This window comes from Silene latifolia, chromosome 2 (assembly GCF_048544455.1).
Source record: "Silene latifolia isolate original U9 population chromosome 2, ASM4854445v1, whole genome shotgun sequence".
In the NCBI taxonomy this organism is placed as follows: Eukaryota; Viridiplantae; Streptophyta; class Magnoliopsida; order Caryophyllales; family Caryophyllaceae; genus Silene; species Silene latifolia.
Genome location: NC_133527.1, coordinates 131,043,302 through 131,053,769, shown reverse-complemented (window position 1 = coordinate 131,053,769; position 10,468 = coordinate 131,043,302). Strand labels below are relative to the sequence as shown.

At 36.6% G+C, this 10,468-nt stretch overlaps 1 pseudogene; it reads left to right on the top strand.

Moving 5' to 3' along the window:
• Positions 1–790: 790 nt before the first annotated feature.
• LOC141630307 (squalene synthase 1-like) lies at positions 791–10,233 on the top strand (annotated as a pseudogene).
• The last annotated feature ends 235 nt before the right edge of the window (positions 10,234–10,468 follow it).

The following is a 10,468-nucleotide window of genomic DNA, read 5'->3' as shown; positions in this document are numbered from 1 at the left end:
CTTCTTCTTTTGTTTTCGTTCATTGGGTTCAATTTAATTAATTTGCAGTCAATAAAATTGTGATTGCATGAACAATCTTTCAAATAGGGGCGCTAAATCACACAGGTTTGGATTGTGACGGAAATTTGGAGGAATTTTTAAGGGAGGGGGGGGGGGGAGAGAATAATTGGGGAAATTAAGTTATAGAGATGAAATAGGGAAAATGTAAATGAAGAGTCACACAATACTCAGAGTTATAAACGCAGGGGTAAAATCGTCACTCCATAAAGTTTTTCCTAAAAATGGTATTGGGCGTAAAATATAACCTGAGCAAATAATTTGAGTGTAAAATAAAATTTAAAAAAAAAACTGACGTGGGAGTAAGTGAAAAAAAAGTGGATTAAGCGTGAGTGTAATTGATAATTTACAGACGAATCAAACAAGATTTCACGTGACTATATTTTCTCTTATAGATTGTGGAGAATATTGAAGATTCTCGAGTAATGAATAATGTCAAAAACAACAATGGTGTGCTTGGAGTTAAATGGAGCAAGTATAATCTACTTACCGCTAGCTTGGACTTTGGGGGAACACCGGACTTCCGCCACCTTTCTTGGGGTTTGGAAATGTACTAATTTCAAAAGATTTCCAACAAGTTTTTAATTAACATTAATAAATGAATGGTTTTTGAGTCTTATTTTTTAATTTGTTGATTTGCGGAAAGCATTAATTTTTGTTAATTTCCAAGTTGTCAATGTCCCCAAAGATTCATAAATAACGAACCCTCAAAAAACCAATTATTGTAGCAAAGATGGCAAGTTTAGGAGAGTTAGTGAAGCACCCAGAGGAAGTTTTAGCTCTTATAAAGTTAAAAATGGCGGTTAAAGTAGCAAAGAAGCAAATTCCTGAAGAAATACACTGGTGTTTCTGTTACTCTATGCTTGAGAAAGTAGCTAGGAGCTTATTCCTTGGTATTCAACAACTCGATACTCAGCTCCGTAATGCTGTATGTTTTCTTTCTCCATTCTCGGGCCATTTTCTTTTATTTTCGGGTGCGTTGTTATTATCACTTAATAATTATTGTGTGTTGTTGCATGGCAATAAGGCATGCAGGTAGCTGTATTTTATTTGGTACTTGGAGCCCTTGACAGTTGACACTATAAGTTTCTCTCTTTTGCTCAACAATCATTCTCCTTATCTCCACTATAACTAGCGGCTTTGTTATTCTCATGTTATCGTCTTTTAGATTCGTAAACCTATATAATGTATTGTACATTATGAGAAAATATTGGATCAAGGTTGACACCATTCGACAACCAAAGTCAATTAGGACAATATAAATTGGTTGAATGGAGTATATCTAGTTTTGATGCGCTTTCTTCCGGTTCTTAATGCTCAATTTTTTTGTTTATTGGTGTTGTACTTGTACAGAGGATGATATGAGCATAGCCATACAAGCCAAAATTCCTATTCTCAAGGCCTTTCATAAGCGCATATACGATCGTGACTGGCATTTTTATTGTGAGTGCATTCAATCTTATCCCTGCTCTCTTCACCTATGCAAAGTCCAAACTATTTCCTTCACTTGCGAGAATTAGCTAACTTTACTCTTGTTTATTTCTGAATTTGTACCTAAATGTAGTCCTTGCTTTGTCTTCAAGATTAAGTTCTTATCCTAAATAATGATCATCAGTTGATATAGCCGGGTGTATCATTTACGAGTCTTAAACGTGTTGTTATATGAGGCTTCCTTGCCTTTCTATCAACAACTAATAGTCCCATTTATTGCCACTTGCTTTAATCTTGTATTACTCATGTGTGCTGCTGCTTCTATGCTATTCCATAATGCTTACTACTAGACCTGGCAAACTGCATGGCCGCTTTTAGGGTGGGTCAAGTCATTTCAGGTTTGAGTATGTTTCGTGTTTATTAATTGTGTTACAAAGCCCAATTTGGGTTTTGGGTCCTAACACGTTCAGATACGGGTCAGTCAGGTTTATTCAGGGTCTGTTTTTACAGGTCTAATGTTTTCTTAGATAGCCAGCTCCCACTCTAATATGCTTTTTTTCATTCTTAAGGTGGTATGGAGCACGAAAAAGTTCTCATGGATGAGTTTCATCATGTCACAACCGCTTTCCTTGAGCTTGACAGAGGGTACTGTTCTTAGGCTCTTAATTAGATTACTAATCCATTTTATATTAAAGTTTAGAGTAAATTAACAATTACTCCCTTATAGAAACCACTTTTCTAAAAAAACTCCCTTATGAAAACTTTTTAATTTTTTACTCCCATAAAACTTACTCTGATCAAATATTACACCCAAAATGCCTCTCCGGTGACTGATTCCGTCAGTTTTTGAATTTTATGATTTTAAGTCTATTTTTATGACCAATTTGCCCCTCTCCTCTCTTATATACCTCTTATTACTCTTCTCTCTCCTTTATACTTTCACCTCACCTAATTCATTCACCCTTTTCTTTAAATTTCCCCATTTTCCCCCCAAATTAAGGTATGTTCTTCTTCCTCTTAATTTTATTTCTATACTCTTAATTTTTGATTTTGTTATTTGCGGTTGTTTTGCTTCAAATGAAGAGCTGCGATTTTTGAAAACAAATTAGGGTTCGATTTTTTGCAATCAAATTAGTGTTCATATTAGGTGCGATTTTCTGTGTAGCTATAGTTTAAATGTGCGATTTTATGCATTCAAATTAGGGTTCATATTTTCTGCATTTTGTTCAAAAATTTAGGCGCAACATGTCAATTGAAAGCAGCTATGAAAGCAGTCATCATAGTGTTGTTGATGAGCAGCCAAAGAAGTGCTTCTGTGGTGTCCCTGTTGCCATTTTGACGTCTTCCACACATGACAATCCAGGAAGGAGGTTTGAAAGGTGTAAATTTTCTAACCCATTAGCTGGTATGGGAGGTTGTCGTTAGTTTCGTTGGCACGATCGTGTTCAAACAGAGTGGCAGAAAGATGTAATCAACAAAATGAAGATGGAGAAAAGAGTGAATGAGTATGAAGTTGGCTGTTTGTCTCGTGAAATTCAATGGTTGAAGGATGATAGGAAAAAGCTTCAGTTTGAGATTGAAAACTTGAAGAACAAAGCTTTCATGTCAAAGTGTGAAAGGGCTACTTATTGCAAAGGGTTTCCATTGGCAATTGTTTCGCCATTGTCATTGTTTTCAGAATCGTAATAGTATGTAGTAAGTAGGTATTAGTTTGGATGAATGTAATGTTAAGAGTAGTCTAATGTTGAAGAATTTGGCGTAATGACAATGCTTTCATTTGGCGTAATAGCAGTTGAACAATTTTCTATTTTACGTACTTGTTTGAAGTTTCCAATTTTACTGGCATGTATAATGTAGTGTTTTCATTGTTAATGTTGTGTATTATCAGCTTAAGGCAGTCAATATAAACAAGTAATCCTTGTTTATATCTACTACCTTGAGCTTGTAATGCTCACCATTGACAATGAAACCACTAATACCGCCCTGTAAAAATCTCAAAAACTGAACAAGCAAACCAGAAATTCAGAGCACATCAATTGCTCCAATATAACAACAATAATACTCACCTGCAACACACATTGTTTCAACAAAACAAACAGTCTGTGAAGACTGAAATTGACATTCACCACATAAATTGTTCATTGTTCAAATACATGGTTAAGAGGGTACTACTAAATAGACTACATTGTTCAAACACAACAACAAAAGCATACTGAAAATTAAAGTTCAACAGCAACGACAAATGTAGATAAGATCAGATCATAGCCTGCCTCTTCTCCCTTGCATTATTTGCCCACTCACTTCTAGCAAGGGGCCTTCCACCAGGAGCTGCAGCTGTCTTTGGAGGTGCAGGAGGATTTTTGCAGGTTCTTTTGTAATGCCCTGAGCCACCACAATGGCTACAATTGTTGGTCCTCTTCAACCTCTTCACTTGTTGGTCTTCCTTTTCACCAACTGATTTCCTTCTCTTTTTTGATTTTGGTCTTCCTGGCATGGTCCTCATTGGTGGTGGTAATGGCTCTGGTAAACCAGTAGGTTCCCATTGTTTGACACCAGGCATAAGAGAAACAGAGTGAGCATAGGTCATCATGTACCTCTCCTTTGAGTATGCATCATCTACAAAATTTCTGGGGTCCATTCTCTTTTCAAGCATGCAACACATTGCATGGGGGCAAGGCAGTCCAGTTAAGTCCCAATGCTTGCACCCACATGACCTGGTGTTAAGGTTCACAACAAACTGCTCCCCTTTCAACTCAACCTCAAACTCACTATCATTAGATTGCATAAAAGTTCCAAATCTGGCCTCCTCCTTTGCCCAATCCAAGTACTTGGTCACATATGGCATCAACCTGTCATCAACTTTCCTTCCACCCTCTCTTTTTTGACAAATTCTTTGCATTACATACCTCCTCATCCATTCTAAATGTGTGAGTATTGGTTTATCTCTTGCCTCCTTCAAAACTGCATTGAATACTTCACACAAATTGTTCAGGAGGAGGTTTGACTTGCATTGTACATCAAATGCATGCCTAGACCAATGTTGAGGGGGAATGTCATTCAGGTAGGCATATGCCTCTTTTGATAGGAACTCCATGCCCTTCATTTCTCGCTTGAAATCAGCCTGTAATGATTGAATATCAGTTCTAAATAGAACTACTAATAAATAAGCTAAAATAGAAAAGAATAGAAATTTACTAATCAAATCAGTAAAATAAATGAACAGAAACAGATTATAAACTACTCAAAATAAATGAATATCAGTCAAAATAAATGAATAAAATTGAATATCAGTCAAATTAAAGAATAACTTATGAATTAAGTGCAATATAAACTAAAATAGAAAAGAATAGAAATTTACCCTTGTCATTGCTCTAGCACATGCCCAAAATGTTTCTTTGAATAATTGACCACTCCACCTGAGCTTAAAATTGGCCCAAATGTGTCTAGCACAGAACCTTATGTTGGCCTTTGGAACCACATTAGCTAGGGCATCAACTAACCCTTTCTGCCTGTCTGACATCACAGTTAATCCTTCCCCATCCACCTTCTCAATGTCATGGCTCAAGAGCTCTAAAAACCAAGTCCAAGAATCCCTGTTCTCCACCTCCACCACCGCCCATGCTACTCGGGTAGATATTATTATTCCCATCTAACCCAACAGCCACTAGACACATGCCTGGGTATACTCCCTTCAAATGACAGCCATCAATCCCAAGTATAGGTCTGCAACCAGTTTTGAACCCTTCTTTGCAAGCTTTCAGACAAGTGTAAAACCTCTTAAATATAACAGGTGGCCTGTCAATGTTATCACAAACCACAAAAGCTGAACTGCCAGGATTATATTTAATCACAGCTTCTGCATAATCCCAAACCCTTGCATATTGATCTTTTCCATTACCATGGATAACCAGCTTGGCTCTTGACCTTGCCAACCAACATGTCATGTAACTGACATGAACTCCAAGATCCTTCAAAACATGGTTCTGAAATCTTTTTATCTTCCAATCCAAGTTAGTTCTCCAAAACTCTAAATACTTGTCAGCAAGAAATTCAGAACCAACCTTTCTATTGTAAGTTGTCATTACACAGTTGTGCTTCAACTTCAACCCTCTAATTTGAAATGTCTCTTGGCCTGTGAGCTTCCTAGCATGCACATAAAACTTACAAGGATTCTCAATCCCACATACACACTTTCCAAGCTTTGACCTTTTCTTGTTCCATGGACAGTTACATCTATTGTAGCATTGGGCAGTCACCCTGTCCCTTCCATTGTGAGAATACCAGAAATCATACCTATTCTTCACACTATGATGGATCAAAGCCTTCCTGAATATCTCAACACATGGAAATTTCAATCCTTTGCTGAGTTTTATACCCTTTCCAAAGTCAACATCAGGATTAAAACTAGGATAAGGACATGCCTCATCATCAGATCCCTCAAGACTCCTTAGCTCATCTGAGTCACAATCCACATCTGAGGTGACATTAACATCTAATTCATCAACCCCAACCAACACTTTCTCTCTTGCTTTAGAACATTCAACTCCAGCTTCTTTATTATCCCTCTGGCCCTCAACACCTAATCCAGCTTCCACTCCCTTTAATATTGAGTCACCCTCTTTCTCTTGATTATTAATGAAATAATCAAAAATATTCAAACCAAGGTCAAACTCATTCAAACCAAAATCAGTATCACTCAAACCTGCTTCACTAACCTCAGAATCAGTGAACTCAGCCTCATCATTGTCATCACCATCATTTGCTTTGTTTTGAGACACCTTCTTCTTACCTTTTTTCAAATTCAATTTTTTTTCCCTATAACAGTTCTTTTTTTAGGAGCTACCTCCTCCTTTCTGTTTTCACTAACCTTTGCCTTCCCTTTTATGTCACCCTTTTTCACCTTCAGCTTCTCCTTACTGCTTTCACTAGCCTTAGCCTTCCCCTTGCCTTTTTCAGTCACAACAACAGACCCATCACTACACTCTTCAATAACAACATGTTCAGCTCTTTCTCTTATAACAATTCCAGGTTGAACACCAAATCCCAGATTCCTTCTCAAAGGCAACTTCTTCCTTTTAGTTGGGACATCAACAATTTGGAGATCTGAGGTTGAGATTTGTTTTTCAGAGTTTTGTGTGCTAGAGTTTTCTGTGGTAGTTTTCTTCAGTCTAGGGCTTTTTCTTTGAGATAAGGCAGGACATTTATTTTGGGTGGGTAGCTTTTGTCTTGGTGCTTTGAATTGTAAAGAATCATTAAGGCTATTATGGGCCCCCACCAAATGTTTTTTTTCTGATAAAGTATTGATTCCCTCCTCAGAATCGTTTTCTAAAGGGTCAACACTCACACTTTCTGTCCTTTGTACAACACATGAAGCAATAGATGCTGTCCTTGGTAGAGTAATCCACACACTCACTGTATTGGTTTTCTTGCACACAGTCTTCAAAATATTGATAAGATCAAAACTGGATACTAACAACCCCTTTCCATGTGCATCACAAATACTCCTCATTGGCCTTCTATACCAAATTTCAAAGTCCTCACTTCTAGTTAAGCGACTAGCCAATTTATTGAAAAAATCTACAGTGAGATTATCTAACAAAACACCAGCTCTAAGGTGTACAGCACCACCCTCATACTCAAATTTTCCATTGGCCTTAGGCTCAAAATTACCCCCATGAAAGGCACGAACAGTTACCCTCTTGTGAGCTGTTTCTGAGGTCATTTCCTACAAACTTACCTCAACAATTAGGGATGTGAACCAATAATTTAGTGTTGAAGACAAAGTAATTAGGGGATTTTAAACAAATAAACTAGTGTTTAAGACATAAATTAAGAATTGAAACCCAGAAATTTGGGTTTTAAACCCAGAAATTAGGGTTTTAAACCCAGAAATTAGAGTTCTAAAGCCAAAAATTAGGGATTCAAACCCATAAATTCGGAACTAAAACTAAGAAATTAAGGTTTAAAAATCAGAAATTAGGGTCTAAAACCCAGAAATTAGGGTTCCAAACCCAGAAATTAAGAGCTCAATCCCATAAAGTAGGATTTCAAACCCAGAAAATATACATAAATACATATAAATTTGGGTTACAAACCCAGAAATTTGAATAAAAATGACATCAATTTAACCCATAAACTGAGCAACACGATAAATATGACTACGAACAAAAAAATTCATTCGAACTTAAACCCATAAATTTGAATAAAAATGACATCAATTAAAGCCCTAAATGAAAAATAAAGCAATTAAGTTCACAAATTAAAACTAAAGACATGAATTCGGGGGAGGAAACTTACATATATGAATCTGGAACCGTCACAAATTAGAGAAGGAATCACCAACGCGCCAATTTGAAGGAGAATTTTAGAGTAAAAGTTTGAATTTTTTTGTCGAGGAAAGTGAGGGAAATGAGTGGGAGTTGTAAAAATTGAAACTGAAGAGTCAAATTGAAAATGTTGGGTTAATCAAAATAACAAGGGCAAAACGGTCATAAAATCATACATTTCACCTGAAAGTCCATTTGGGTGTAATATTTGATCAGAGTAAGTTTTATGAGAGTAAAAAATTAAAAAGTTTTCATAAGGGAGTTTTTTTAGAAAAGTGGTTTCTATAAGGGAGTAATTGTTAATTTACTCTAAAGTTTACATTGTGAATGCTTCCTTGCTCTAGTTTTGCACTAGTGATTTTGAAGGTGCTACTCAATTCCCATTGTTTTTTTTTCTCAAAGGATAAGTTTGAGCATCTAAACAGGTTTGGTTTAGTCGAACTTGTTCATGATGTACTTGTATGAACTAGGTAACTACCTTTCCTTCGGTTTAAAAGAATTTCTTGGTTGCAAATTTAATGTGAATAAGGAGCATCAAATACATCTTATTGTCCATAAGTGTATGTAAAATGGCTATTTTCATTGTTCGAAACATAAGCATCAAACGTATGTTCTCTTACATATGCGTGCTTATTATCCGTAGCTATCAGGAGGTGATTGAGGATATCACTGAAAGTATGGGCACAGGAATGGCAAAATTTATCTGCAAGGAGGTCTGTGATTAATTGATTATGCATACTTGAGCCTTTGTATGTATGCTCAACATTTGGTTGAATATTACTTGTTACATACAGGGTTTTAAGAACAGACTATGTGCCTGTAATTTGATTTTAAAATTAAATCATTCGCTGCACCAATTGCAGGTGGAAACAATGGACAACTACAACGAATATTGCCACTATGCTGCAGGACTTGTATTGTTGGCCTAGGATTGTCAAAGCTTTTCCATAACTATGGCTTGGAGGATATGGCTGCAGATACTCTTTCCAACTCAATGGCCTTGTTTCTTCAGGTTTCTGCTTCCTTTCTTAGCGATTTACATGCACATTAATACATGACACATTGCATGTTGTTAATGCCTAGCCCTATTGTGCAGAAAACAAACATTATTCGTGATTACCTTCAAGATATAAATGAACTGCCTAGATCTCGGATGTTTTGGCCTCGGGAGATATGGAGTAAACATGTCAACAAACTCGAGGTTAGTGTTTCTTTTTGGTTGCGACCATCTTGGTGTTGATTACCTCCATCTCATTTATAGAGTCCCTATTTGATTGATATGATACGCTAATTATTCCAAAATTAAAAGGCGTAAAGAAACCTAAGATGAGGATTTTCTTGAAAATTAATTAACTTGACTTATGTTGGGGATTTGTGAGCATGCAGCATCTAAAGTATGAAGAGAACTCAGAGAAAGCGGTTCAGTGTTTAAATGAGATGGTGACTAATGCTTTGTTCCATGCGGAAGATAGCCTTGCATACATGTCTGCCTTGCGGAGCCATGCTATATTCCGGTTTTGTGCTATTTTACAAGTATGAATGACATCTTCTCTTCTCTGAGTCTGTTATATATATATTGTGGATTGCTTGTCTATGTAGTAACTATGTTACTCCGGCAATTTAGACCATCTTCAATTTCCTTTTTGGCCAAAACATGAGAATTTAGCTTAAGTTAGCCGAAGTTCAACCCTTAAACCCGCACCCGTGTCTTATCCTTCAACTCTGTTAATGTCAATTATATTGTAATTGTTTTAGATCATGGCCATCGGAACACTGGCTTTGTGCTATAACAACATTCAAGTTTTTCGAGGTGTCATGAAATTAAGACGAGGTAAGTTATAATGCTGTTGTAGTTTTCCCTCTTGATGTACTTGTATCAATCAATACATGACTTAGTTTTTTTTTAGGTCTCACTGCTATGGTAGTTGACCAGGCCAGACAACTTCAAAAGGCGGTGTCTATGGTGCCTACTTTGATTTTGCTTCCATAATAAAATCAAAGGTAATGTCTTATAGATTCAACTTTGCTATAGTTCGGCTTACATAGATTGACAAGAGGGATCCAAATGCCACGGAAACACTTAGCAGGATCGAGGCAATCCAGAAAATATGCGTGGACTCTGGAACTCTGAATAAAAGGTAGTCTGTTTTGAGGAATAAGCTGTTTGCGTTTGCTTTTCAATACGATAATAAGGATTTCATGTAATTACATTTACCCAGGTGTGTTTTGCAGGAAATTATACATCTTGAAACGCGGGCCAATATTGAGCTCAGCTCTGGTGAGAATTTACGACCTTTGTTATTTTGTTGGTTAAGTACTCCGTATATATTTGTAATTTCCTGATCGACATTGTATGCAGGTTACTGAGATTTTCAGTACATTGGCTATCATTCTATCCCGTCTATTTTCCAACCAGTAAAATAAATAACGACTAACTTGGGTACGAATATCAGCTGTGAATTAATGAAATGAAATTTGAATTTTTAGTATATTACCTCAACCTTTTTTCATACCTGCTGGCTGCTTCAGAGGTTTGAGTTACTTTCGAGAATGAAAATCAGCATACCGTGGAGGACTGTGTACTGTCTAGATGTGCCAATGCGAGACAGTTCTTCATATCAACTGTCTTCCTCGATACAAAACTGAAGGATAAA